This window comes from Triticum aestivum, chromosome 2A (genome assembly GCF_018294505.1).
Source record: "Triticum aestivum cultivar Chinese Spring chromosome 2A, IWGSC CS RefSeq v2.1, whole genome shotgun sequence".
NCBI lineage: Eukaryota > Viridiplantae > Streptophyta > Magnoliopsida > Poales > Poaceae > Triticum > Triticum aestivum.
This window is the reverse complement of record NC_057797.1, coordinates 783430115-783436600: the sequence shown is the minus strand read 5'-3', so window position 1 is coordinate 783436600 and position 6486 is coordinate 783430115.

Here is a 6486-nt window from a genome sequence, read left to right as displayed (position 1 = left end):
CCGATGTCCAAATATAGGCTTCCAATATATCGATCTTTATGTCTCAACCATTTCGAGACTCCTCGTAATGTCCATGATCACATCCGGGACTCCGAAAAACCTTCGGTACATCAAAATACATAAACTCATAATGAAATTGTCATCGTAACGTTAAGCGTGAGGACCCTACGGTTCGAGAACAATGTATACATGACCGAGACACGTCTCCGGTCAATAACCAATAGCGGGACCTGGATGCCCATATTGGTTCCTACATATTCTACGAAGATCTTTATCGGTCAGACCGCATAACAACATACATTGTTCCCTTTGTCATCGGTATGTTACTTGCCCGAGATTCGATCGTCGGTATCCAATACCTAGTTCAATCTCGTTACCGGCAAGTCTCTTTACTCGTTCCGTAATACATCATCTCGCAACTAATTCATTAGCTGCAATGCTTGCAAGGCTTATGTGATGTGCATTACCGAGAGGGCCTAGAGATACCTCTCCGACAATCGGAGTGACAAATCCTAATCTCGAAATACGCCAACCCAACAAGTACCTTTGGAGACACCTGTAGAGCTCCTTTATAATCACCCAGTTATGTTGTGACGTTTGGTAGCACACAAAGTGTTCCTCCGGCAAACGGGAGTTGCATAATCTCATAGTCATAGGAACATGTATAAGTCATGAAGAAAGCAATAGCAACATACTAAACGATCGGGTGCTAAGCTAATGGAATGGGTCATGTCAATCAGGTCATTCATCTAATGATGTGATCCCGTTAATCAAATAACAACTCTTTGTCCATGGTTAGGAAACATAACCATCTTTGATTAATGAGCTAGTCAAGTAGAGGCATACTAGTAACAATCTATTTGTTTATGTATTCACACATGTATTATGTTTCCGGTTAATACAATTCTAGCATGAATAATAAACATTTATCATGATATAAGGAAATAAATAATAACTTTATTATTGCCTCTAGGGCATATTTGCTTCATTATACACAGACTCCAATAATGTAGCCGAATACAAGGCCTTATTGCATGGTCTTCAGATGGCTGTCTCCATGGGCATACAACGCTTAGAGGTGCGAGGGGACTCAAACCTCGCAATATCCCAAATAAATGGAGATTTTGATGCCAAAGATCCGAAGATGGCGGCCTATCGTAATGCCATTCTCAAAATGTTGGCTCGGTTCGAGGGGCTTGAGTTTTATCATGTAGCTCGTGAAAGTAATCAAGCAGCGGATGTCCTTGCTCGCATCGGCGCCAAGCGCGACCCCGTCCCGCCTAACATATTTCTGGAAAGGCTCTTCAAGCCATCCGTGGTGTGGCAAGGGGAGAGCGGCAACACCAGTCCGGACCCGATTATACCCCCAGATTCCAAACACAATACCGATATCATCGGGGGCTCAGCCACCGAAATAACACCATCAGCCCATCTTATCATTGCAATAATTGCTCCATGGACCGAACCCTGCTTAGCCTACCTTAATAGGCAAGAGCTCCCCGAGGATCAGAATGAGGCTCGCTGCATTGTCCGGCGTTCGAAAGCCTACAAGGTCCATGACGGAGAGCTCTACAATAAAAGCACTACCGGGGTACTTCAAAGATGTATCTCCGAAGAAGAGGGACGGCAGCTCCTGGCTGAAATCCATGCTGGTCTCAGCGGTCATCACGCCGCAGCATGGGCCCTTATAAGTAAGGCCTTCCGTACAAGTTTCTATTGGCCGACGGCCCGAGCAGATGCACAGGACCTTGTCCAACGTTGCGTCGAATGCCAGCTTTTCGCCAACCAAAGCCATATGACTCCCACCGCTTTACAAACAATCCCCATTACTTGGCCTTATGCGGTCTGGGGGCTTGATATGGTTGGACCCCTTAAAGGAGGAAGCCATAAGAAAAAATATCTGCTAGTTATGGTATATAAATTCACAAAATGCATAGAGGTCAAACCAGTAAAAACGGCCGAATCCGGACCGATGATAGACTTTATATCCGGTGTCATGCACCGTTATGGTGTCCCACATAGTATCATCACTGATAACGGCTCTAATTTCACAGCCGATGAAGTGAAATCCTGGTGCGCTAATTTGGGCATTAAGCTCGATTACGCCTCGGTCTATCACCCATAAACAAACGGTCAAGTCGAACGAGCTAATGGTCTTATTATGAGCAGCATTAAGCCCAGACTAGTGTGGTCATTGAAAGAGTCAGACAAGCACTGAGTTGAGGAGCTCGACTCCGTACTTTGGGGGATGCGGACCACACCCAATCTTACTACCGGATACACACCATTCTTCATGGTGTATGGCGCAGAGGCCGTTTTGCCCCGCGACATTATTCATGACTCACCTCGAGTGCGCATGTATGAAGAGAGAGAGGCCGAGCTTGATCGGCAGGACAGTCTAGATGCCCTGAAAGAGGAGCATGACGTTGCAAAAGCCCGTTCGGCATTCTATCAACAACAGGCTCACAGATACCAAAGCAGAGAAGTGTGGGCCAAGACTTATAATGTTGGTGAACTTGTTCTACGCTTGCCAGAAAAGAAAAAGGACAAACTCAAGACCAAGTGGGAAGGTCCCTTCATTATAGATGAGGTTCTCACTGGAGGAGCGTACCGCCTGCGTGATGCATCTGACAATCGCCTCGAGCCGAACCCGTGGAATGCCGCAAGACTCCGAAAATTCTACGCCTAGAGCCATACTCTTTGTTTGTCTTCTTCTCCCCTTGTTTCATTTTTACTCTCTTTAATTAAAGTTCTTTCTTTTATTAGCTTTAAACTATCGTGCAGTTACACCGCACACCTATATATGACGTACACATCCTTAATTGTACACGTTCATAATACCTCGGGGCTTCTTTTACATAAGCTTATTATTATTTTTCGAGCATCAAGCTCAACACATATGTGTCCTCTTCCACATATGTACCTTTTTTTGCCATTATATGCATCGTTATGACTTAAGTTTTGGTCAAGCTGGGTTGCCTAGCTCCTGTGCTAATGCCCTACGTTCCCGTTTGTTTGGCTAGGGCATAAAGGGAGCACCTCTGCGATTGTTACTATCGAGTCATCCGGACGTGTACCTCGGACTGGGTGAAGCCGAAAGCTAGCGTTCTTAAGGGAGTACTAGATGACCAGTTGCGCCAAATGGCGCAAAGACCCGTTTAAAACCATGTTCGTGTTGAAAATATTAGCATTTTTTAAATAACCATATATTTGAGTATATTTGGTAAGAACTTATACCCCTATATATAAAGGAAATTAAATGCAAATGTTTTCTTAAGATAATAATGCCACAAATTAGATCATCGGTAAGTCAAGATAGTTGAGCCTACAATTAGGAACTCCGAGTAGCTGCAAACTTGCATTAAAAAAGACTAAACACAAGTGACACAATAAAATGTACTCCCTCCGTCCCATAATATAAAAACGTTTTTGGCACTAGTGTAGTTTCAAAAATGTTCTTATATTGTGGGACCGAGGTAGTACTTAATACATGAACTCGTGAACATTGTGTATAGGAGAAGTTAATAGAAATAGTGGTCAATTACATCATATAATTTGGTTATATACTCTTTTGTGTATATATCGTGAATGCTACCCCTTTGTGATCAACTCTTTGTCCTTTGAATCAAATGGCACAGCTACTGCCCCTTGTGGAAAAAGAAAGGACTATGTAATACTCATAAATGTAAAAGGAAAACATCATGTGATGCATCTCAACCTGCGCAAAACAATGTAAAAAACCATACATGCTATCTACATACTCTCATTGTCTAGCAAAGCATAAGTAGCTGAGGGACCATGTACAACAGAATTGACAATTAGCAAGAAAGAAGCATGACATCAGCTGTCTAGACAACCATAAAACAATAAGTGGCAAAAGCCCCATCAGAATTAGCATTTGCAATCCAGTTTATGAGCTAAAGTTGAGCATTCGCCAGTCGATAAAACATATTAAGCATCAGCTATAAAACAAACTCTATTTTCCTAATAAGACAACATAGATATGAAATGGGCAAACTCTATTTTGGCATCCAGTTTATGAGCTAAACTGGAAAGCTATGGTCACAAATGCATAAATAAGCAATATAGAAAATTAGTTAAACAGATTCTTGTTGGAAATATGCCCTAGAGGCAATAATAAAAGGAGGCTGTCCGGAAAGGAGGAATCGAAAATTCCTCTACTCAGGGGAAGAAGAGGACTGCCTCTGAAGACCCAGAGACCATGGTCTCAAAGCAGGGGAAGAAATCTTCGCCAGAGGGTCCTGCGCCGGGGGGTGCCTCGGCCGTACTGTGTCCCCAAGGGGATCAGCCCTCCACCGAGCCGCAAGTAGAGAGGGGAGGTTTTAAAATGAGAGAAATCCTTATTTTATTTCTGAGGAAAATAACCAACATTTTACCTTGTAGTTCGGATCTCAGCCCTTCTCAGGAGAGCTCATCTTCGGGGGATCTTCTTCCGGAGATGATGGAGAGCGGAACGCCTCCCCCTGCCGTTCCGCCTTACGAGGCGGGCGACCCTAAGGTATCATCGCGGAGGGTTTCTCCTAATCCGGCAGGGCCGGAAGGCAGTCATATGGCCCCCCAAAGCCATCCATGTCCGGCCTTTGAGAAAAGCCATCGAACGAGTTCGGCACCGCCTGGTGCACGGTCGGAGGAGCTGAAGGATCTGCTAGGGCGAGCGTCTATCTCAGAGGAGCACCGTACGTTGATGGGTACAGTAGTTGAAAGGATTTCGTCCGCCGAGAGCGGATTGCACGAGGCTGTCAGGAGTTTACTAACAGGTTTTGAGGTACGCGAAGTGATGTACCTTCTGACAGTTCCGCATATTTAAGATGCGCCCTGTGTAGATAGTAGCCCCTGAGACTCTGTGTGCTGTCGAAAGAGATGGCACACAGAGGATCATAATCCCAGGTATAATTTGCCGCCTTCCTATGTAGGTGGCGGAGTGTCCGGTGGCCGGCCGGACCGATGAATTTGCCAAGCTAAAACGGCAACTCGACGTGGCAGATGCCGACATCGCGCTTGTCAACAAGCGGCTTGACGAGGCACAAGGTATGTAATTTCTTCGGAGACACTTGGTAAGAGGAGCTTGATGCCAGTATCTTACAATGTGTGCACTTGATGCAGATGGGGCTGCTACCGTGGAGGACCTTCGGGCGGAACTTGCCCGAGCCAAGGAGCAAGCCAGAAAAAGTGATGCGGCTGCCTTAAAGGCGGTTGAGGAGCTGAAAGCCGAACAGGCTGCTCACTGCCGAAGCAAGAAGGAAATGGCCGAGATGGCTGTGAAGCTAAAGGACGCTTCTGACCGCTGCAAGCTTCTTGAAAAAGAAGATCGGGCGGAGCGAACGGACCTGGAGAAGGCCACTACAGCGGCCAAGGGTGCTCGTTCTGCGATGAGGGCAATGAAGGAGGAGCTATGTCAGGCCAGAGATATCGCGGCTGGAAAGCACTTTATGTTGTGGATGAAGTTCGGAGATCCTAAATATGCTCTGTTCGACCGGATGTGGAGTTCGGCGGATGCATATCTGGATTTAGCTGCGAGTGCCGCTGATGCGGCCGAACACTTCCGAGATCAGAAAGATCGCGAAGTGGAAAAGCTCTTCTGGTCGTAGTTCCACAATCCAGAGCGTCCGCTTCCGTTGACCGATCGTTTAGTCGAATGGGCCGAGCTGAATAGGTTATCTGGACTCGCCATGAAGGATGTCGTGGATCATCTGTGGCCGGAAAGGCCAAAGCCGAACAGTTATTTTAACTTGGTGCAGCAGTTCCTTGGTGCAATGCCGCATATCAACGCGATGAAGAGGTCAGCATACATAGAGGGTGCGCGGATGGCCCTTGCCCGTGTCAAGACATACTGGGTGGAGATGGAGGCCACCGCTGTTGCATCCCAAGATTCGGACGGAAGCCGAGTACCTGCCAAGCACTATTTTCAAAAAGTTCTGCAAGGCGCTCGTTTAATAGAGACGCAGTGCTCGAAGGATATTATGTTCGAGTAACATGTATTATTGTAAAACAATATTTTGATGAATTGTAGAGGCTTTTTATACTTGTGCCTGCAAGAATTATAATACCTCATGTGCGGCCGTTATGGTATATGTGTATATAATCTGAAAGATGGCAGTCGTCGGCTTTAGCCCCCACGCATATAATGCGGGGGTGTTCACAGAAGGCGCATTTTCATACTTGATCCAACGTCTTGGTCCATGAAGGAGGTGATAGCGCAGCGAACTCGGCAATCGGACTATAATGCTTTATCACTTTCACTTAGCCATAGGAGTTTGATAGTAAGGCTACTATATAGCCCCTGGTGGCGCCGCGCTCACCCGAACTTGGGGCGTGTGTGTGCCCGGCCGGGAAACGGCCCTTTGTTAATGCGGAGGAATCCTGAAGATTCTGATAAGTCATCGAGTGGTTGACCAGTCTCTCGCTATATCATGACAGTCAGTTTTCGGCTTTCTCTACTGAGGTGCTCGCCTGGCAGAACCGGGG